Source organism: Channa argus, unplaced genomic scaffold (genome assembly GCF_033026475.1).
Source record: "Channa argus isolate prfri unplaced genomic scaffold, Channa argus male v1.0 Contig009, whole genome shotgun sequence".
Classification (NCBI taxonomy): Eukaryota; Metazoa; Chordata; class Actinopteri; order Anabantiformes; family Channidae; genus Channa; species Channa argus.
Genome location: NW_027125228.1, coordinates 312,208 through 334,165, shown reverse-complemented (window position 1 = coordinate 334,165; position 21,958 = coordinate 312,208). Strand labels below are relative to the sequence as shown.

Here is a 21,958-nt window from a genome sequence, read left to right as displayed (position 1 = left end):
CCAAGTACTAACCAGGCCCGGCCCTATTTGGCTGCCGAGATCGGACGCTTAGAGAGCGGTGTGGCCGTAACATGCATTTGACATCATCAACAGCTCTTAAAAACGCTAGAGAAGCAGAATGCATGACACTTGCTAAGAAGAAGATAAATGTGGCAAAGTACAAAGTACTATAACTGTACTGGTCTGTTACGCCCCTGTCTAGGGGGTCAGGGTGAAACATACAAAGATAAATTTGCATGTTCCCTCTCCGATCCCCAAACCAAAATCCAGGATTGAGATGTTCCAACAGAATGATATTTATTTTAAACGAAAGAAAGTGTCAAACAAAACATGACACTACAACTCAGGGCGAACCAAGGCCAACATAATAAACAAAATAAGCCATTTCCCACAGAAAGTGCTAGCTAGCCTGATAGAAAGAAACAAACCAAAAGACAGTCGCTAACCCTAACTCCCTAATGTGAAAACAAGAGAAAACAATCAAAAGAAAAATGGCAGTCCACCCCTACAGATTTAATACTATTTACAAAATATACAATTTATAAATAAAACCACGGCACAAAACCTAACAATTCAAAAATGCTAAATAAGGTTTGGAAACCAAGAACAGCAAACAGGTGCTGATGCCAGAAAGAGCCTCGCTAGCTGTTGGGAACCGTACTTTTAAAACTCCAGGAAGTGTAGGATGGACCAATCAGCTTCCTGTACTGCCCCCCAATCCAGCCAATCAGGCAGGGCACCTATAAGAACAAGAAAATAAAAACAACACATATGGCCAGGACCGTAACATGGTCTACTAGTAATGAAGCACGATGGTTGGCAAACCAATAAAGTAGCAAAACAGCAATGAAAGAACAAAATTTGATGAAAATATAGAACAATTTCTATGAATAAATAGGCAGTAACACCAGCTTGTGCTGCCCGTAAACCCAAGCAAAGAAGCTTACAGCACCTGGTATTCCCAGGCGGTCTTCCTACCAAGTACTAACAAGGCCCGGCCCTATTTGGCTGCCGAGATCGGACGGGATCGGGCGCTTAGAGAGCAGTGTGGCCATAAGCTGCATTTGACATCATCAACAGCTCTCAAAAACGCTGGAGAAGCAGAATGCATGACACTTGCTAAGAAGAAGATAAATGTGGCAAAGTACAAAGTACTATAACTGTACTGGTCTGTTACGCCCCTGTCTAGGGGGTCAGGGTGCAACATACAAAGATAAATTAGCATGTTCCCTCTCCGATCCCCAAACCAAAATCCAGGATCGAGATGTTCCAACAGAATGATATTTATTTTAAACGAAAGAAAGTGTCAAACAAAACATGACACTACAACTCAGGGCGAACCAAGGCCAACATAATAAACAAAATAAGCCATTTCCCACAGAAAGTGCTAGCTAGCCTGATAGAAATAAACAAACCAAAAGACAGTCGCTAACCCTAACTCCCTAATGTGAAAACAAGAGAAAACAGTCCAAAGAAAATGGCAGTTCACCCCTACAGATTTAATACTATTTACAAAATATACAATTTATAAACAAAACCACGGCACAAAACCTAACAATTCAAAAATGCTAAATAAGGTTTGGAAACCAAGAACAGCAAACAGGTGCTGATGCCAGAAAGAGCCTCGCTAGCTGTTGGGAACCGTACTTTTAAAACTCCAGGAAGTGTAGGATGGACCAATCAGCTTCCTGTACTGCCCCCCAATCCGGCCAATCAGGCAGGGCACCTATAAGAACAAGAAAATAAAAACAACACATATGGCCAGGACCGTAACATGGTCTACTAGTAATGAAGCACGATGGTTGGCAAACCAATAAAGTAGCAAAACAGCAATGAAAGAACAAAATTTGATGAAAATATAGAACAATTTTTATGAATAAATAGGCAGTAACACCAGCTTGAGCTGCCCGTAAACCCAAGCAAAAAAGCTTACAGCACCTGGTATTCCCAGGCGGTCTTCCTACCAAGTACTAACCAGGCCCGGCCCTATTTGGCTGCCGAGATCGGACGCTTAGAGAGCGGTGTGGCCGTAACATGCATTTGACATCATCAACAGCTCTTAAAAACGCTAGAGAAGCAGAATGCATGACACTTGCTAAGAAGAAGATAAATGTGGCAAAGTACAAAGTACTATAACTGTACTGGTCTGTTACGCCCCTGTCTAGGGGGTCAGGGTGAAACATACAAAGATAAATTTGCATGTTCCCTCTCCGATCCCCAAACCAAAATCCAGGATTGAGATGTTCCAACAGAATGATATTTATTTTAAACGAAAGAAAGTGTCAAACAAAACATGACACTACAACTCAGGGCGAACCAAGGCCAACATAGTAAACAAAATAAGCCATTTCCCACAGAAAGTGCTAGCTAGCCTGATAGAAAGAAACAAACCAAAAGACAGTCGCTAACCCTAACTCCCTAATGTGAAAACAAGAGAAAACAATCAAAAGAAAAATGGCAGTCCACCCCTACAGATTTAATACTATTTACAAAATATACAATTTATAAATAAAACCACGGCACAAAACCTAACAATTCAAAAATGCTAAATAAGGTTTGGAAACCAAGAACAGCAAACAGGTGCTGATGCCAGAAAGAGCCTCGCTAGCTGTTGGGAACCGTACTTTTAAAACTCCAGGAAGTGTAGGATGGACCAATCAGCTTCCTGTACTGCCCCCCAATCCAGCCAATCAGGCAGGGCACCTATAAGAACAAGAAAATAAAAACAACACATATGGCCAGGACCGTAACATGGTCTACTAGTAATGAAGCACGATGGTTGGCAAACCAATAAAGTAGCAAAACAGCAATGAAAGAACAAAATTTGATGAAAATATAGAACAATTTCTATGAATAAATAGGCAGTAACACCAGCTTGTGCTGCCCGTAAACCCAAGCAAAGAAGCTTACAGCACCTGGTATTCCCAGGCGGTCTTCCTACCAAGTACTAACAAGGCCCGGCCCTATTTGGCTGCCGAGATCGGACGGGATCGGGCGCTTAGAGAGCAGTGTGGCCATAAGCTGCATTTGACATCATCAACAGCTCTCAAAAACGCTGGAGAAGCAGAATGCATGACACTTGCTAAGAAGAAGATAAATGTGGCAAAGTACAAAGTACTATAACTGTACTGGTCTGTTACGCCCCTGTCTAGGGGGTCAGGGTGCAACATACAAAGATAAATTAGCATGTTCCCTCTCCGATCCCCAAACCAAAATCCAGGATCGAGATGTTCCAACAGAATGATATTTATTTTAAACGAAAGAAAGTGTCAAACAAAACATGACACTACAACTCAGGGCGAACCAAGGCCAACATAATAAACAAAATAAGCCATTTCCCACAGAAAGTGCTAGCTAGCCTGATAGAAATAAACAAACCAAAAGACAGTCGCTAACCCTAACTCCCTAATGTGAAAACAAGAGAAAACAGTCCAAAGAAAATGGCAGTTCACCCCTACAGATTTAATACTATTTACAAAATATACAATTTATAAACAAAACCACGGCACAAAACCTAACAATTCAAAAATGCTAAATAAGGTTTGGAAACCAAGAACAGCAAACAGGTGCTGATGCCAGAAAGAGCCTCGCTAGCTGTTGGGAACCGTACTTTTAAAACTCCAGGAAGTGTAGGATGGACCAATCAGCTTCCTGTACTGCCCCCCAATCCGGCCAATCAGGCAGGGCACCTATAAGAACAAGAAAATAAAAACAACACATATGGCCAGGACCGTAACATGGTCTACTAGTAATGAAGCACGATGGTTGGCAAACCAATAAAGTAGCAAAACAGCAATGAAAGAACAAAATTTGATGAAAATATAGAACAATTTTTATGAATAAATAGGCAGTAACACCAGCTTGTGCTGCCCGTAAACCCAAGCAAAAAAGCTTACAGCACCTGGTATTCCCAGGCGGTCTTCCTACCAAGTACTAACCAGGCCCGGCCCTATTTGGCTGCCGAGATCGGACGCTTAGAGAGCGGTGTGGCCGTAACATGCATTTGACATCATCAACAGCTCTTAAAAACGCTAGAGAAGCAGAAGGCATGACACTTGCTAAGAAGAAGATAAATGTGGCAAAGTACAAAGTACTATAACTGTACTGGTCTGTTACGCCCCTGTCTAGGGGGTCAGGGTGAAACATACAAAGATAAATTTGCATGTTCCCTCTCCGATCCCCAAACCAAAATCCAGGATTGAGATGTTCCAACAGAATGATATTTATTTTAAACGAAAGAAAGTGTCAAACAAAACATGACACTACAACTCAGGGCGAACCAAGGCCAACATAATAAACAAAATAAGCCATTTCCCACAGAAAGTGCTAGCTAGCCTGATAGAAAGAAACAAACCAAAAGACAGTCGCTAACCCTAACTCCCTAATGTGAAAACAAGAGAAAACAATCAAAAGAAAAATGGCAGTCCACCCCTACAGATTTAATACTATTTACAAAATATACAATTTATAAACAAAACCACGGCACAAAACCTAACAATTCAAAAATGCTAAATAAGGTTTGGAAACCAAGAACAGCAAACAGGTGCTGATGCCAGAAAGAGCCTCGCTAGCTGTTGGGAACCATACTTTTAAAACTCCAGGAAGTGTAGGATGGACCAATCAGCTTCCTGTACTGCCCCCCAATCCAGCCAATCAGGCAGGGCACCTATAAGAACAAGAAAATAAAAACAACACATATGGCCAGGACCGTAACATGGTCTACTAGTAATGAAGCACGATGGTTGACAAACCAATAAAGTAGCAAAACAGCAATGAAAGAACAAAATTTGATGAAAATATAGAACAATTTTTATGAATAAATAGGCAGTAACACCAGCTTGTGCTGCCCGTAAACCCAAGCAAAAAAGCTTACAGCACCTGGTATTCCCAGGCGGTCTTCCTACCAAGTACTAACCAGGTCCGGCCCTATTTGGCTGCCGAGATCGGACGAGATCGGGCGCTCAGAGAGCGGTGTGGCCGTAAGCTGCATTTGACATCATCAACAGCTCTTAAAAACGCTGGAGAAGCAGAATGCATGACACTTGCTAAGAAGAAGATAAATGTGGCAAAGTACAAAGTACTATAACTGTACTGGTCTGTTACGCCCCTGTCTAGGGGGTCAGGGTGCAACATACAAAGATAAATTAGCATGTTCCCTCTCCGATCCCCAAACCAAAATCCAGAATCGAGATGTTCCAACAGAATGATATTTATTTTAAACGAAAGAAAGTGTCAAACAAAACATGACACTACAACTCAGGGCGAACCAAGGCCAACATAATAAACAAAATAAGCCATTTCCCACAGAAAGTGCTAGCTAGCCTGATAGAAATAAACAAACCAAAAGATAGTCGCTAACCCTAACTCCCTAATGTGAAAACAGTCCAAAGAAAATGGCAGTCCACCCCTACAGATTTAATACTATTTACAAAATATACAATTTATAAACAAAACCACGGCACAAAACCTAACAATTCAAAAATGCTAAATAAGATTTGGAAACTAAGAACAGCAAACAGGTGCTGCTGCCAGAAAGAGCCTCGCTAGCTGTTGGGAACCGTACTTTTAAAACTCCAGGAAGTGTAGGATGGACCAATCAGCTTCCTGTACTTCCCCCAAATCCGGCCAATCAGGCAGGGCACCTATAAGAACAAGAAAATAAAAACAACACATATGGCCATGACCGTAACATGGTCTACTAGTAATGAAGCACGATGGTTGACAAACCAATAAAGTAGCAAAACAGCAATGAAAGAACAAAATTTGATGAAAATATAGAACAATTTCTATGAATAAATAGGCAGTAACACCAGCTTGAGCTGCCCGTAAACCCAAGCAAAAAAGCTTACAGCACCTGGTATTCCCAGGCGGTCTTCCTACCAAGTACTAACCAGGCCCGGCTCTATTTGGCTGCCGAGATCGGACGAGATCGGGCGCTTAGAGAGCGGTGTGGCCGTAACATGCATTTGACATCATCAACAGCTCTTAAAAACGCTAGAGAAGCAGAATGCATGACACTTGCTAAGAAGAAGATAAATGTGGCAAAGTACAAAGTACTATAACTGTACTGGTCTGTTACGCCCCTGTCTAGGGGGTCAGGGTGAAACATACAAAGATAAATTTGCATGTTCCCTCTCCGATCCCCAAACCAAAATCCAGGATTGAGATGTTCCAACAGAATGATATTTATTTTAAACGAAAGAAAGTGTCAAACAAAACATGACACTACAACTCAGGGCGAACCAAGGCCAACATAATAAACAAAATAAGCCATTTCCCACAGAAAGTGCTAGCTAGCCTGATAGAAAGAAACAAACCAAAAGACAGTCGCTAACCCTAACTCCCTAATGTGAAAACAAGAGAAAACAATCAAAAGAAAAATGGCAGTCCACCCCTACAGATTTAATACTATTTACAAAATATACAATTTATAAACAAAACCACGGCACAAAACCTAACAATTCAAAAATGCTAAATAAGGTTTGGAAACCAAGAACAGCAAACAGGTGCTGATGCCAGAAAGAGCCTCGCTAGCTGTTGGGAACCATACTTTTAAAACTCCAGGAAGTGTAGGATGGACCAATCAGCTTCCTGTACTGCCCCCCAATCCAGCCAATCAGGCAGGGCACCTATAAGAACAAGAAAATAAAAACAACACATATGGCCAGGACCGTAACATGGTCTACTAGTAATGAAGCACGATGGTTGACAAACCAATAAAGTAGCAAAACAGCAATGAAAGAACAAAATTTGATGAAAATATAGAACAATTTCTATGAATAAATAGGCAGTAACACCAGCTTGTGCTGCCCGTAAACCCAAGCAAAAAAGCTTACAGCACCAGGTATTCCCAGGCGGTCTTCCTACCAAGTACTAACCAGGCCCGGCTCTATTTGGCTGCCGAGATCGGACGAGATCGGGCGCTTAGAGAGCGGTGTGGCCGTAAGCTGCATTTGATATCATCAACAGCTCTTAAAAACGCTGGAGAAGCAGAATGCATGACACTTGCTAAGAAGAAGATAAATGTGGCAACGTACAAAGTACTATAACTGTACTGGTCTGTTACGCCCCTGTCTAGGGGGTCAGGGTGCAACATACAAAGATAAATTAGCATGTTCCCTCTCCGATCCCCAAACCAAAATCCAGGATCGAGATGTTCCAACAGAATGATATTTATTTTAAACGAAAGAAAGTGTCAAACAAAACATGACACTACAACTCAGGGCGAACCAAGGCCAACATAATAAACAAAATAAGCCATTTCCCACAGAAAGTGCTAGCTAGCCTGATAGAAATAAACAAACCAAAAGACAGTCGCTAACCCTAACTCCCTAATGTGAAAACAGTCCAAAGAAAATGGTAGTTCACCCCTACAGATTTAATACTATTTACAAAATATACAATTTATAAACAAAACCACGGCACAAAACCTAACAATTCAGAAATACTAAATAAGGTTTGGAAACCAAGAACAGCAAACAGGTGCTGATGCCAGAAAGAGCCTCGCTAGCTGTTGGGAACCGTACTTTTAAAACTCCAGGAAGTGTAGGATGGACCACTCAGCTTCCGGTACTGCCCCCCAATCCGGCCAATCAGGCAGGGCACCTATAAGAACAAGAAAATAAAAACAACACATATGGCCAGGACCGTAACATGGTCTATTAGTAATGAAGCACGATGGTTGACAAACCAATAAAGTAGCAAAACAGCAATGAAAGAACAAAATTTGATGAAAATATAGAACAATTTCTATGAATAAATAGGCAGTAACACCAGCTTGTGCTGCCCGTAAACCCAAGCAAAAAAGCTTACAGCACCTGGTATTCCCAGGCGGTCTTCCTACCAAGTACTAACCAGGCCCGGCTCTATTTGGCTGCCGAGATCGGACGAGATCGGGCGCTTAGAGAGCGGTGTGGCCGTAAGCTGCATTTGACATCATCAACAGCTCTTAAAAACGCTGGAGAAGCAGAATGCATGACACTTGCTAAGAAGAAGATAAATGTGGCAAAGTACAAAGTACTATAACTGTACTGGTCTGTTACGCCCCTGTCTAGGGGGTCAGGGTGCCACATACAAAGATAAATTAGCATGTTCCCTCTCCGATCCCCAAACCAAAATCCAGGATCGAGATGTTCCAACAGAATGATATTTATTTTAAACGAAAGAAAGTGTCAAACAAAACATGACACTACAACTCAGGGCGAACCAAGGCCAACATAATAAACAAAATAAGCCATTTCCCACAGAGAGTGCTAGCTAGCCTGATAGAAATAAACAAACCAAAAGACAGTCGCTAACCCTAACTCCCTAATGTGAAAACAGTCCAAAGAAAATGGCAGTTCACCCCTACAGATTTAATACTATTTACAAAATATACAATTTATAAACAAAACCACGGCACAAAACCTAACAATTCAAAAATGCTAAATAAGGTTTGGAAACCAAGAACAGCAAACAGGTGCTGATGCCAGAAAGAGCCTCGCTAGCTGTTGGGAACCGTACTTTTAAAACTCCAGGAAGTGTAGGATGGACCAATCAGCTTCCTGTACTGCCCCCCAATCCGGCCAATCAGGCAGGGCACCTATAAGAACAAGAAAATAAAAACAACACATATGGCCAGGACCGTAACATGGTCTACTAGTAATGAAGCACGATGGTTGGCAAACCAATAAAGTAGCAAAACAGCAATGAAAGAACAAAATTTGATGAAAATATAGAACAATTTCTACGAATAAATAGGCAGTAACACCAGCTTGTGCTGCCCGTAAACCCAAGCAAAAAAGCTTACAGCACCTGGTATTCCCAGGCGGTCTTCCTACCAAGTACTAACCAGGCCCGGCTCTATTTGGCTGCCGAGATCGGACGAGATCGGGCGCTTAGAGAGCGGTGTGGCCGTAAGCTGCATTTGACATCATCAACAGCTCTTAAAAACGCTGGAGAAGCAGAATGCATGACACTTGCTAAGAAGAAGATAAATGTGGCAAAGTACAAAGTACTATAACTGTACTGGTCTGTTACGCCCCTGTCTAGGGGGTCAGGGTGCCACATACAAAGATAAATTAGCATGTTCCCTCTCCGATCCCCAAACCAAAATCCAGGATCGAGATGTTCCAACAGAATGATATTTATTTTAAACGAAAGAAAGTGTCAAACAAAACATGACACTACAACTCAGGGCGAACCAAGGCCAACATAATAAACAAAATAAGCCATTTCCCACAGAGAGTGCTAGCTAGCCTGATAGAAATAAACAAACCAAAAGACAGTCGCTAACCCTAACTCCCTAATGTGAAAACAGTCCAAAGAAAATGGCAGTTCACCCCTACAGATTTAATACTATTTACAAAATATACAATTTATAAACAAAACCACGGCACAAAACCTAACAATTCAAAAATGCTAAATAAGGTTTGGAAACCAAGAACAGCAAACAGGTGCTGATGCCAGAAAGAGCCTCGCTAGCTGTTGGGAACCGTACTTTTAAAACTCCAGGAAGTGTAGGATGGACCAATCAGCTTCCTGTACTGCCCCCCAATCCGGCCAATCAGGCAGGGCACCTATAAGAACAAGAAAATAAAAACAACACATATGGCCAGGACCGTAACATGGTCTACTAGTAATGAAGCACGATGGTTGGCAAACCAATAAAGTAGCAAAACAGCAATGAAAGAACAAAATTTGATGAAAATATAGAACAATTTCTACAAATAAATAGGCAGTAACACCAGCTTGTGCTGCCCGTAAACCCAAGCAAAAAAGCTTACAGCACCTGGTATTCCCAGGCGGTCTTCCTACCAAGTACTAACCAGGCCCGGCTCTATTTGGCTGCCGAGATCGGACGAGATCGGGCGCTTAGAGAGCGGTGTGGCCGTAAGCTGCATTTGACATCATCAACAGCTCTTAAAAACGCTGGAGAAGCAGAATGCATGACACTTGCTAAGAAGAAGATAAATGTGGCAAAGTACAAAGTACTATAACTGTACTGGTCTGTTACGCCCCTGTCTAGGGGGTCAGGGTGCCACATACAAAGATAAATTAGCATGTTCCCTCTCCGATCCCCAAACCAAAATCCAGGATCGAGATGTTCCAACAGAATGATATTTATTTTAAACGAAAGAAAGTGTCAAACAAAACATGACACTACAACTCAGGGCGAACCAAGGCCAACATAATAAACAAAATAAGCCATTTCCCACAGAGAGTGCTAGCTAGCCTGATAGAAATAAACAAACCAAAAGACAGTCGCTAACCCTAACTCCCTAATGTGAAAACAGTCCAAAGAAAATGGCAGTTCACCCCTACAGATTTAATACTATTTACAAAATATACAATTTATAAACAAAACCACGGCACAAAACCTAACAATTCAAAAATGCTAAATAACGTTTAGAAACCAAGAACAGCAAACAGGTGCTGATGCCAGAAAGAGCCTCGCTAGCTGTTGGGAACCGTACTTTTAAAACTCCAGGAAGTGTAGGATGGACCAATCAGCTTCCTGTACTGCCCCCCAATCCGGCCAATCAGGCAGGGCACCTATAAGAACAAGAAAATAAAAACAACACATATGGCCAGGACCGTAACATGGTCTACTAGTAATGAAGCACGATGGTTGGCAAACCAATAAAGTAGCAAAACAGCAATGAAAGAACAAAATTTGATGAAAATATAGAACAATTTCTATGAATAAATAGGCAGTAACACCAGCTTGAGCTGCCCGTAAACCCAAGCAAAAAAGCTTACAGCACCTGGTATTCCCAGGAGGCCTTCCTACCAAGTACTAACCAGGCCCGGCCCTATTTGGCTGCCGAGATCGGACGAGATCGGGCGGTTAGAGAGCGGTGTGGCCGTAACATGCATTTGACATCATCAACAGCTCTTAAAAACGCTAGAGAAGCAGAATGCATGACACTTGCTAAGAAGAAGATAAATGTGGCAAAGTACAAAGTACTATAACTGTACTGGTCTGTTACGCCCCTGTCTAGGGGGTCAGGGTGCAACATACAAAGATAAATTAGCATGTTCCCTCTCCGATCCCCAAACCAAAATCCAGGATCGAGATGTTCCAACAGAATGATATTTATTTTAAACGAAAGAAAGTGTCAAACAAAACATGACACTACAACTCAGGGCGAACCAAGGCCAACATAATAAACAAAATAAGCCATTTCCCACAGAAAGTGCTAGCTAGCCTGATAGAAAGAAACAAACCAAAAGACAGTCGCTAACCCTAACTCCCTAATGTGAAAACAAGAGAAAACAATCAAAAGAAAAATGGCAGTCCACCCCTACAGATTTAATACTATTTACAAAATATACAATTTATAAACAAAACCACGGCACAAAACCTAACAATTCAAAAATGCTAAATAAGGTTTGGAAACCAAGAACAGCAAACAGGTGCTGATGCCAGAAAGAGCCTCGCTAGCTGTTGGGAACCATACTTTTAAAACTCCAGGAAGTGTAGGATGGACCAATCAGCTTCCTGTACTGCCCCCCAATCCAGCCAATCAGGCAGGGCACCTATAAGAACAAGAAAATAAAAACAACACATATGGCCAGGACCGTAACATGGTCTACTAGTAATGAAGCACGATGGTTGACAAACCAATAAAGTAGCAAAACAGCAATGAAAGAACAAAATTTGATGAAAATATAGAACAATTTTTATGAATAAATAGGCAGTAACACCAGCTTGTGCTGCCCGTAAACCCAAGCAAAAAAGCTTACAGCACCTGGTATTCCCAGGCGGTCTTCCTACCAAGTACTAACCAGGTCCGGCCCTATTTGGCTGCCGAGATCGGACGAGATCGGGCGCTCAGAGAGCGGTGTGGCCGTAAGCTGCATTTGACATCATCAACAGCTCTTAAAAACGCTGGAGAAGCAGAATGCATGACACTTGCTAAGAAGAAGATAAATGTGGCAAAGTACAAAGTACTATAACTGTACTGGTCTGTTACGCCCCTGTCTAGGGGGTCAGGGTGCAACATACAAAGATAAATTAGCATGTTCCCTCTCCGATCCCCAAACCAAAATCCAGAATCGAGATGTTCCAACAGAATGATATTTATTTTAAACGAAAGAAAGTGTCAAACAAAACATGACACTACAACTCAGGGCGAACCAAGGCCAACATAATAAACAAAATAAGCCATTTCCCACAGAAAGTGCTAGCTAGCCTGATAGAAATAAACAAACCAAAAGATAGTCGCTAACCCTAACTCCCTAATGTGAAAACAGTCCAAAGAAAATGGCAGTCCACCCCTACAGATTTAATACTATTTACAAAATATACAATTTATAAACAAAACCACGGCACAAAACCTAACAATTCAAAAATGCTAAATAAGGTTTGGAAACCAAGAACAGCAAACAGGTGCTGATGCCAGAAAGAGCCTCGCTAGCTGTTGGGAACCGTACTTTTAAAACTCCAGGAAGTGTAGGATGGACCAATCAGCTTCCTGTACTGCCCCCCAATCCAGCCAATCAGGCAGGGCACCTATAAGAACAAGAAAATAAAAACAACACATATGGCCAGGACCGTAACATGGTCTACTAGTAATGAAGCACGATGGTTGGCAAACCAATAAAGTAGCAAAACAGCAATGAAAGAACAAAATTTGATGAAAATATAGAACAATTTCTATGAATAAATAGGCAGTAACACCAGCTTGTGCTGCCCGTAAACCCAAGCAAAGAAGCTTACAGCACCTGGTATTCCCAGGCGGTCTTCCTACCAAGTACTAACAAGGCCCGGCCCTATTTGGCTGCCGAGATCGGACGGGATCGGGCGCTTAGAGAGCAGTGTGGCCATAAGCTGCATTTGACATCATCAACAGCTCTCAAAAACGCTGGAGAAGCAGAATGCATGACACTTGCTAAGAAGAAGATAAATGTGGCAAAGTACAAAGTACTATAACTGTACTGGTCTGTTACGCCCCTGTCTAGGGGGTCAGGGTGCAACATACAAAGATAAATTAGCATGTTCCCTCTCCGATCCCCAAACCAAAATCCAGGATCGAGATGTTCCAACAGAATGATATTTATTTTAAACGAAAGAAAGTGTCAAACAAAACATGACACTACAACTCAGGGCGAACCAAGGCCAACATAATAAACAAAATAAGCCATTTCCCACAGAAAGTGCTAGCTAGCCTGATAGAAATAAACAAACCAAAAGACAGTCGCTAACCCTAACTCCCTAATGTGAAAACAAGAGAAAACAGTCCAAAGAAAATGGCAGTTCACCCCTACAGATTTAATACTATTTACAAAATATACAATTTATAAACAAAACCACGGCACAAAACCTAACAATTCAAAAATGCTAAATAAGGTTTGGAAACCAAGAACAGCAAACAGGTGCTGATGCCAGAAAGAGCCTCGCTAGCTGTTGGGAACCGTACTTTTAAAACTCCAGGAAGTGTAGGATGGACCAATCAGCTTCCTGTACTGCCCCCCAATCCGGCCAATCAGGCAGGGCACCTATAAGAACAAGAAAATAAAAACAACACATATGGCCAGGACCGTAACATGGTCTACTAGTAATGAAGCACGATGGTTGGCAAACCAATAAAGTAGCAAAACAGCAATGAAAGAACAAAATTTGATGAAAATATAGAACAATTTTTATGAATAAATAGGCAGTAACACCAGCTTGAGCTGCCCGTAAACCCAAGCAAAAAAGCTTACAGCACCTGGTATTCCCAGGCGGTCTTCCTACCAAGTACTAACCAGGCCCGGCCCTATTTGGCTGCCGAGATCGGACGCTTAGAGAGCGGTGTGGCCGTAACATGCATTTGACATCATCAACAGCTCTTAAAAACGCTAGAGAAGCAGAATGCATGACACTTGCTAAGAAGAAGATAAATGTGGCAAAGTACAAAGTACTATAACTGTACTGGTCTGTTACGCCCCTGTCTAGGGGGTCAGGGTGAAACATACAAAGATAAATTTGCATGTTCCCTCTCCGATCCCCAAACCAAAATCCAGGATTGAGATGTTCCAACAGAATGATATTTATTTTAAACGAAAGAAAGTGTCAAACAAAACATGACACTACAACTCAGGGCGAACCAAGGCCAACATAGTAAACAAAATAAGCCATTTCCCACAGAAAGTGCTAGCTAGCCTGATAGAAAGAAACAAACCAAAAGACAGTCGCTAACCCTAACTCCCTAATGTGAAAACAAGAGAAAACAATCAAAAGAAAAATGGCAGTCCACCCCTACAGATTTAATACTATTTACAAAATATACAATTTATAAATAAAACCACGGCACAAAACCTAACAATTCAAAAATGCTAAATAAGGTTTGGAAACCAAGAACAGCAAACAGGTGCTGATGCCAGAAAGAGCCTCGCTAGCTGTTGGGAACCGTACTTTTAAAACTCCAGGAAGTGTAGGATGGACCAATCAGCTTCCTGTACTGCCCCCCAATCCAGCCAATCAGGCAGGGCACCTATAAGAACAAGAAAATAAAAACAACACATATGGCCAGGACCGTAACATGGTCTACTAGTAATGAAGCACGATGGTTGGCAAACCAATAAAGTAGCAAAACAGCAATGAAAGAACAAAATTTGATGAAAATATAGAACAATTTCTATGAATAAATAGGCAGTAACACCAGCTTGTGCTGCCCGTAAACCCAAGCAAAGAAGCTTACAGCACCTGGTATTCCCAGGCGGTCTTCCTACCAAGTACTAACAAGGCCCGGCCCTATTTGGCTGCCGAGATCGGACGGGATCGGGCGCTTAGAGAGCAGTGTGGCCATAAGCTGCATTTGACATCATCAACAGCTCTCAAAAACGCTGGAGAAGCAGAATGCATGACACTTGCTAAGAAGAAGATAAATGTGGCAAAGTACAAAGTACTATAACTGTACTGGTCTGTTACGCCCCTGTCTAGGGGGTCAGGGTGCAACATACAAAGATAAATTAGCATGTTCCCTCTCCGATCCCCAAACCAAAATCCAGGATCGAGATGTTCCAACAGAATGATATTTATTTTAAACGAAAGAAAGTGTCAAACAAAACATGACACTACAACTCAGGGCGAACCAAGGCCAACATAATAAACAAAATAAGCCATTTCCCACAGAAAGTGCTAGCTAGCCTGATAGAAATAAACAAACCAAAAGACAGTCGCTAACCCTAACTCCCTAATGTGAAAACAAGAGAAAACAGTCCAAAGAAAATGGCAGTTCACCCCTACAGATTTAATACTATTTACAAAATATACAATTTATAAACAAAACCACGGCACAAAACCTAACAATTCAAAAATGCTAAATAAGGTTTGGAAACCAAGAACAGCAAACAGGTGCTGATGCCAGAAAGAGCCTCGCTAGCTGTTGGGAACCGTACTTTTAAAACTCCAGGAAGTGTAGGATGGACCAATCAGCTTCCTGTACTGCCCCCCAATCCGGCCAATCAGGCAGGGCACCTATAAGAACAAGAAAATAAAAACAACACATATGGCCAGGACCGTAACATGGTCTACTAGTAATGAAGCACGATGGTTGGCAAACCAATAAAGTAGCAAAACAGCAATGAAAGAACAAAATTTGATGAAAATATAGAACAATTTTTATGAATAAATAGGCAGTAACACCAGCTTGTGCTGCCCGTAAACCCAAGCAAAAAAGCTTACAGCACCTGGTATTCCCAGGCGGTCTTCCTACCAAGTACTAACCAGGCCCGGCCCTATTTGGCTGCCGAGATCGGACGCTTAGAGAGCGGTGTGGCCGTAACATGCATTTGACATCATCAACAGCTCTTAAAAACGCTAGAGAAGCAGAAGGCATGACACTTGCTAAGAAGAAGATAAATGTGGCAAAGTACAAAGTACTATAACTGTACTGGTCTGTTACGCCCCTGTCTAGGGGGTCAGGGTGAAACATACAAAGATAAATTTGCATGTTCCCTCTCCGATCCCCAAACCAAAATCCAGGATTGAGATGTTCCAACAGAATGATATTTATTTTAAACGAAAGAAAGTGTCAAACAAAACATGACACTACAACTCAGGGCGAACCAAGGCCAACATAATAAACAAAATAAGCCATTTCCCACAGAAAGTGCTAGCTAGCCTGATAGAAAGAAACAAACCAAAAGACAGTCGCTAACCCTAACTCCCTAATGTGAAAACAAGAGAAAACAATCAAAAGAAAAATGGCAGTCCACCCCTACAGATTTAATACTATTTACAAAATATACAATTTATAAACAAAACCACGGCACAAAACCTAACAATTCAAAAATGCTAAATAAGGTTTGGAAACCAAGAACAGCAAACAGGTGCTGATGCCAGAAAGAGCCTCGCTAGCTGTTGGGAACCATACTTTTAAAACTCCAGGAAGTGTAGGATGGACCAATCAGCTTCCTGTACTGCCCCCCAATCCAGCCAATCAGGCAGGGCACCTATAAGAACAAGAAAATAAAAACAACACATATGGCCAGGACCGTAACATGGTCTACTAGTAATGAAGCACGATGGTTGACAAACCAATAAAGTAGCAAAACAGCAATGAAAGAACAAAATTTGATGAAAATATAGAACAATTTTTATGAATAAATAGGCAGTAACACCAGCTTGTGCTGCCCGTAAACCCAAGCAAAAAAGCTTACAGCACCTGGTATTCCCAGGCGGTCTTCCTACCAAGTACTAACCAGGTCCGGCCCTATTTGGCTGCCGAGATCGGACGAGATCGGGCGCTCAGAGAGCGGTGTGGCCGTAAGCTGCATTTGACATCATCAACAGCTCTTAAAAACGCTGGAGAAGCAGAATGCATGACACTTGCTAAGAAGAAGATAAATGTGGCAAAGTACAAAGTACTATAACTGTACTGGTCTGTTACGCCCCTGTCTAGGGGGTCAGGGTGCAACATACAAAGATAAATTAGCATGTTCCCTCTCCGATCCCCAAACCAAAATCCAGAATCGAGATGTTCCAACAGAATGATATTTATTTTAAACGAAAGAAAGTGTCAAACAAAACATGACACTACAACTCAGGGCGAACCAAGGCCAACATAATAAACAAAATAAGCCATTTCCCACAGAAAGTGCTAGCTAGCCTGATAGAAATAAACAAACCAAAAGATAGTCGCTAACCCTAACTCCCTAATGTGAAAACAGTCCAAAGAAAATGGCAGTCCACCCCTACAGATTTAATACTATTTACAAAATATACAATTTATAAACAAAACCACGGCACAAAACCTAACAATTCAAAAATGCTAAATAAGATTTGGAAACTAAGAACAGCAAACAGGTGCTGCTGCCAGAAAGAGCCTCGCTAGCTGTTGGGAACCGTACTTTTAAAACTCCAGGAAGTGTAGGATGGACCAATCAGCTTCCTGTACTTCCCCCAAATCCGGCCAATCAGGCAGGGCACCTATAAGAACAAGAAAATAAAAACAACACATATGGCCATGACCGTAACATGGTCTACTAGTAATGAAGCACGATGGTTGACAAACCAATAAAGTAGCAAAACAGCAATGAAAGAACAAAATTTGATGAAAATATAGAACAATTTCTATGAATAAATAGGCAGTAACACCAGCTTGAGCTGCCCGTAAACCCAAGCAAAAAAGCTTACAGCACCTGGTATTCCCAGGCGGTCTTCCTACCAAGTACTAACCAGGCCCGGCTCTATTTGGCTGCCGAGATCGGACGAGATCGGGCGCTTAGAGAGCGGTGTGGCCGTAACATGCATTTGACATCATCAACAGCTCTTAAAAACGCTAGAGAAGCAGAATGCATGACACTTGCTAAGAAGAAGATAAATGTGGCAAAGTACAAAGTACTATAACTGTACTGGTCTGTTACGCCCCTGTCTAGGGGGTCAGGGTGAAACATACAAAGATAAATTTGCATGTTCCCTCTCCGATCCCCAAACCAAAATCCAGGATTGAGATGTTCCAACAGAATGATATTTATTTTAAACGAAAGAAAGTGTCAAACAAAACATGACACTACAACTCAGGGCGAACCAAGGCCAACATAATAAACAAAATAAGCCATTTCCCACAGAAAGTGCTAGCTAGCCTGATAGAAAGAAACAAACCAAAAGACAGTCGCTAACCCTAACTCCCTAATGTGAAAACAAGAGAAAACAATCAAAAGAAAAATGGCAGTCCACCCCTACAGATTTAATACTATTTACAAAATATACAATTTATAAACAAAACCACGGCACAAAACCTAACAATTCAAAAATGCTAAATAAGGTTTGGAAACCAAGAACAGCAAACAGGTGCTGATGCCAGAAAGAGCCTCGCTAGCTGTTGGGAACCATACTTTTAAAACTCCAGGAAGTGTAGGATGGACCAATCAGCTTCCTGTACTGCCCCCCAATCCAGCCAATCAGGCAGGGCACCTATAAGAACAAGAAAATAAAAACAACACATATGGCCAGGACCGTAACATGGTCTACTAGTAATGAAGCACGATGGTTGACAAACCAATAAAGTAGCAAAACAGCAATGAAAGAACAAAATTTGATGAAAATATAGAACAATTTCTATGAATAAATAGGCAGTAACACCAGCTTGTGCTGCCCGTAAACCCAAGCAAAAAAGCTTACAGCACCAGGTATTCCCAGGCGGTCTTCCTACCAAGTACTAACCAGGCCCGGCTCTATTTGGCTGCCGAGATCGGACGAGATCGGGCGCTTAGAGAGCGGTGTGGCCGTAAGCTGCATTTGATATCATCAACAGCTCTTAAAAACGCTGGAGAAGCAGAATGCATGACACTTGCTAAGAAGAAGATAAATGTGGCAACGTACAAAGTACTATAACTGTACTGGTCTGTTACGCCCCTGTCTAGGGGGTCAGGGTGCAACATACAAAGATAAATTAGCATGTTCCCTCTCCGATCCCCAAACCAAAATCCAGGATCGAGATGTTCCAACAGAATGATATTTATTTTAAACGAAAGAAAGTGTCAAACAAAACATGACACTACAACTCAGGGCGAACCAAGGCCAACATAATAAACAAAATAAGCCATTTCCCACAGAAAGTGCTAGCTAGCCTGATAGAAATAAACAAACCAAAAGACAGTCGCTAACCCTAACTCCCTAATGTGAAAACAGTCCAAAGAAAATGGTAGTTCACCCCTACAGATTTAATACTATTTACAAAATATACAATTTATAAACAAAACCACGGCACAAAACCTAACAATTCAGAAATACTAAATAAGGTTTGGAAACCAAGAACAGCAAACAGGTGCTGATGCCAGAAAGAGCCTCGCTAGCTGTTGGGAACCGTACTTTTAAAACTCCAGGAAGTGTAGGATGGACCACTCAGCTTCCGGTACTGCCCCCCAATCCGGCCAATCAGGCAGGGCACCTATAAGAACAAGAAAATAAAAACAACACATATGGCCAGGACCGTAACATGGTCTATTAGTAATGAAGCACGATGGTTGACAAACCAATAAAGTAGCAAAACAGCAATGAAAGAACAAAATTTGATGAAAATATAGAACAATTTCTATGAATAAATAGGCAGTAACACCAGCTTGTGCTGCCCGTAAACCCAAGCAAAAAAGCTTACAGCACCTGGTATTCCCAGGCGGTCTTCCTACCAAGTACTAACCAGGCCCGGCTCTATTTGGCTGCCGAGATCGGACGAGATCGGGCGCTTAGAGAGCGGTGTGGCCGTAAGCTGCATTTGACATCATCAACAGCTCTTAAAAACGCTGGAGAAGCAGAATGCATGACACTTGCTAAGAAGAAGATAAATGTGGCAAAGTACAAAGTACTATAACTGTACTGGTCTGTTACGCCCCTGTCTAGGGGGTCAGGGTGCCACATACAAAGATAAATTAGCATGTTCCCTCTCCGATCCCCAAACCAAAATCCAGGATCGAGATGTTCCAACAGAATGATATTTATTTTAAACAAAAGAAAGTGTCAAACAAAACATGACACTACAACTCAGGGCGAACCAAGGCCAACATAATAAACAAAATAAGCCATTTCCCACAGAAAGTGCTAGCTAGCCTGATAGAAATAAACAAACCAAAAGACAGTCGCTAACCCTAACTCCCTAATGTGAAAACAGTCCAAAGAAAATGGCAGTTCACCCCTACAGATTTAATACTATTTACAAAATATACAATTTATAAACAAAACCACGGCACAAAACCTAACAATTCAAAAATGCTAAATAAGGTTTGGAAAGCAAGAACAGCAAACAGGTGCTGCTGCCAGAAAGAGCCTCGCTAGCTGTTGGGAACCGTACTTTTAAAACTCCAGGAAGTGTAGGATGGACCAATCAGCTTCCTGTACTTCCCCCAAATCCGGCCAATCAGGCAGGGCACCTATAAGAACAACAAAATAAAAACAACACATATGGCCAGGACCGTAACATGGTCTACTAGTAATGAAGCAAGATGGTTGACAAACCAATAAAGTAGCAAAACAGAAATGAAAGAACAAAATTTGATGAAAATATAGAACAATTTCTATGAATAAATAGGCAGTAACACCAGCTTGTGCTGGCCGTAAACCCAAGCAAAAAAGCTTACAGCACCTGGTATTCCCAGGCGGTCTTCCTACCAAGTACTAACCAGGCCCGGCTCTATTTGGCTGCCGAGATCTGACGAGATCGGGCGCTTAGAGAGCGGTGTGGCCATAAGCTGCATTTGACATCATCAACAGCTCTTAAAAACGCTGGAGAAGCAGAATGCATGACACTTGCTAAGAAGAAGATAAATGTGGCAAAGTACAAAGTACTATAACTGTACTGGTCTGTTACGCCCCTGTCTAGGGGGTCAGGGTGCAACATACAAAGATAAATTAGCATGTTCCCTCTCCGATCCCCAAACCAAAATCCAGGATCGAGATGTTCCAACAGAATGATATTTATTTTAAACGAAAGAAAGTGTCAAACAAAACATGACACTACAACTCAGGGCGAACCAAGGCCAACATAATAAACAAAATAAGCCATTTCCCACAGAAAGTGCTAGCTAGCCTGATAGAAATAAACAAACCAAAAGACAGTCGCTAACCCTAACTCCCTAATGTGAAAACAGTCCAAAGAAAATGGTAGTTCACCCCTACAGATTTAATACTATTTACAAAATATACAATTTATAAACAAAACCACGGCACAAAACCTAACAATTCAGAAATACTAAATAAGGTTTGGAAACCAAGAACAGCAAACAGGTGCTGATGCCAGAAAGAGCCTCGCTAGCTGTTGGGAACCGTACTTTTAAAACTCCAGGAAGTGTAGGATGGACCACTCAGCTTCCGGTACTGCCCCCCAATCCGGCCAATCAGGCAGGGCACCTATAAGAACAAGAAAATAAAAACAACACATATGGCCAGGACCGTAACATGGTCTATTAGTAATGAAGCACGATGGTTGACAAACCAATAAAGTAGCAAAACAGCAATGAAAGAACAAAATTTGATGAAAATATAGAACAATTTCTATGAATAAATAGGCAGTAACACCAGCTTGTGCTGCCCGTAAACCCAAGCAAAAAAGCTTACAGCACCTGGTATTCCCAGGCGGTCTTCCTACCAAGTACTAACCAGGCCCGGCTCTATTTGGCTGCCGAGATCGGACGAGATCGGGCGCTTAGAGAGCGGTGTGGCCGTAAGCTGCATTTGACATCATCAACAGCTCTTAAAAACGCTGGAGAAGCAGAATGCATGACACTTGCTAAGAAGAAGATAAATGTGGCAAAGTACAAAGTACTATAACTGTACTGGTCTGTTACGCCCCTGTCTAGGGGGTCAGGGTGCCACATACAAAGATAAATTAGCATGTTCCCTCTCCGATCCCCAAACAAAAATCCAGGATCGAGATGTTCCAACAGAATGATATTTATTTTAAACGAAAGAAAGTGTCAAACAAAACATGACACTACAACTCAGGGCGAACCAAGGCCAACATAATAAACAAAATAAGCCATTTCCCACAGAAAG

At 41.7% G+C, this 21,958-nt stretch overlaps 18 pseudogenes; all 18 read right to left on the bottom strand.

The window, feature by feature from the left end:
- Positions 1-940: 940 nt before the first annotated feature.
- On the bottom strand, positions 941-1,059 carry LOC137110652 (5S ribosomal RNA; annotated as a pseudogene).
- Positions 1,060-2,903: 1,844 nt separating this feature from the next.
- Positions 2,904-3,022, bottom strand: LOC137110651 (5S ribosomal RNA; annotated as a pseudogene).
- A 1,844-nt stretch (positions 3,023-4,866) lies between these two features.
- On the bottom strand, positions 4,867-4,985 carry LOC137110278 (5S ribosomal RNA; annotated as a pseudogene).
- An 857-nt stretch (positions 4,986-5,842) lies between these two features.
- On the bottom strand, positions 5,843-5,961 carry LOC137110334 (5S ribosomal RNA; annotated as a pseudogene).
- Positions 5,962-6,829: 868 nt separating this feature from the next.
- Positions 6,830-6,948, bottom strand: LOC137111287 (5S ribosomal RNA; annotated as a pseudogene).
- Positions 6,949-7,805: 857 nt separating this feature from the next.
- On the bottom strand, positions 7,806-7,924 carry LOC137110718 (5S ribosomal RNA; annotated as a pseudogene).
- An 857-nt stretch (positions 7,925-8,781) lies between these two features.
- On the bottom strand, positions 8,782-8,900 carry LOC137110706 (5S ribosomal RNA; annotated as a pseudogene).
- An 857-nt stretch (positions 8,901-9,757) lies between these two features.
- LOC137110694 (5S ribosomal RNA) lies at positions 9,758-9,876 on the bottom strand (annotated as a pseudogene).
- An 857-nt stretch (positions 9,877-10,733) lies between these two features.
- On the bottom strand, positions 10,734-10,852 carry LOC137110805 (5S ribosomal RNA; annotated as a pseudogene).
- Positions 10,853-11,720: 868 nt separating this feature from the next.
- On the bottom strand, positions 11,721-11,839 carry LOC137110277 (5S ribosomal RNA; annotated as a pseudogene).
- An 857-nt stretch (positions 11,840-12,696) lies between these two features.
- Positions 12,697-12,815, bottom strand: LOC137110650 (5S ribosomal RNA; annotated as a pseudogene).
- Positions 12,816-14,659: 1,844 nt separating this feature from the next.
- Positions 14,660-14,778, bottom strand: LOC137110649 (5S ribosomal RNA; annotated as a pseudogene).
- Positions 14,779-16,622: 1,844 nt separating this feature from the next.
- Positions 16,623-16,741, bottom strand: LOC137110276 (5S ribosomal RNA; annotated as a pseudogene).
- Positions 16,742-17,598: 857 nt separating this feature from the next.
- LOC137110333 (5S ribosomal RNA) lies at positions 17,599-17,717 on the bottom strand (annotated as a pseudogene).
- An 868-nt stretch (positions 17,718-18,585) lies between these two features.
- Positions 18,586-18,704, bottom strand: LOC137111286 (5S ribosomal RNA; annotated as a pseudogene).
- An 857-nt stretch (positions 18,705-19,561) lies between these two features.
- On the bottom strand, positions 19,562-19,680 carry LOC137110683 (5S ribosomal RNA; annotated as a pseudogene).
- An 857-nt stretch (positions 19,681-20,537) lies between these two features.
- LOC137110045 (5S ribosomal RNA) lies at positions 20,538-20,656 on the bottom strand (annotated as a pseudogene).
- An 857-nt stretch (positions 20,657-21,513) lies between these two features.
- On the bottom strand, positions 21,514-21,632 carry LOC137110671 (5S ribosomal RNA; annotated as a pseudogene).
- Positions 21,633-21,958: the final 326 nt, after the last annotated feature.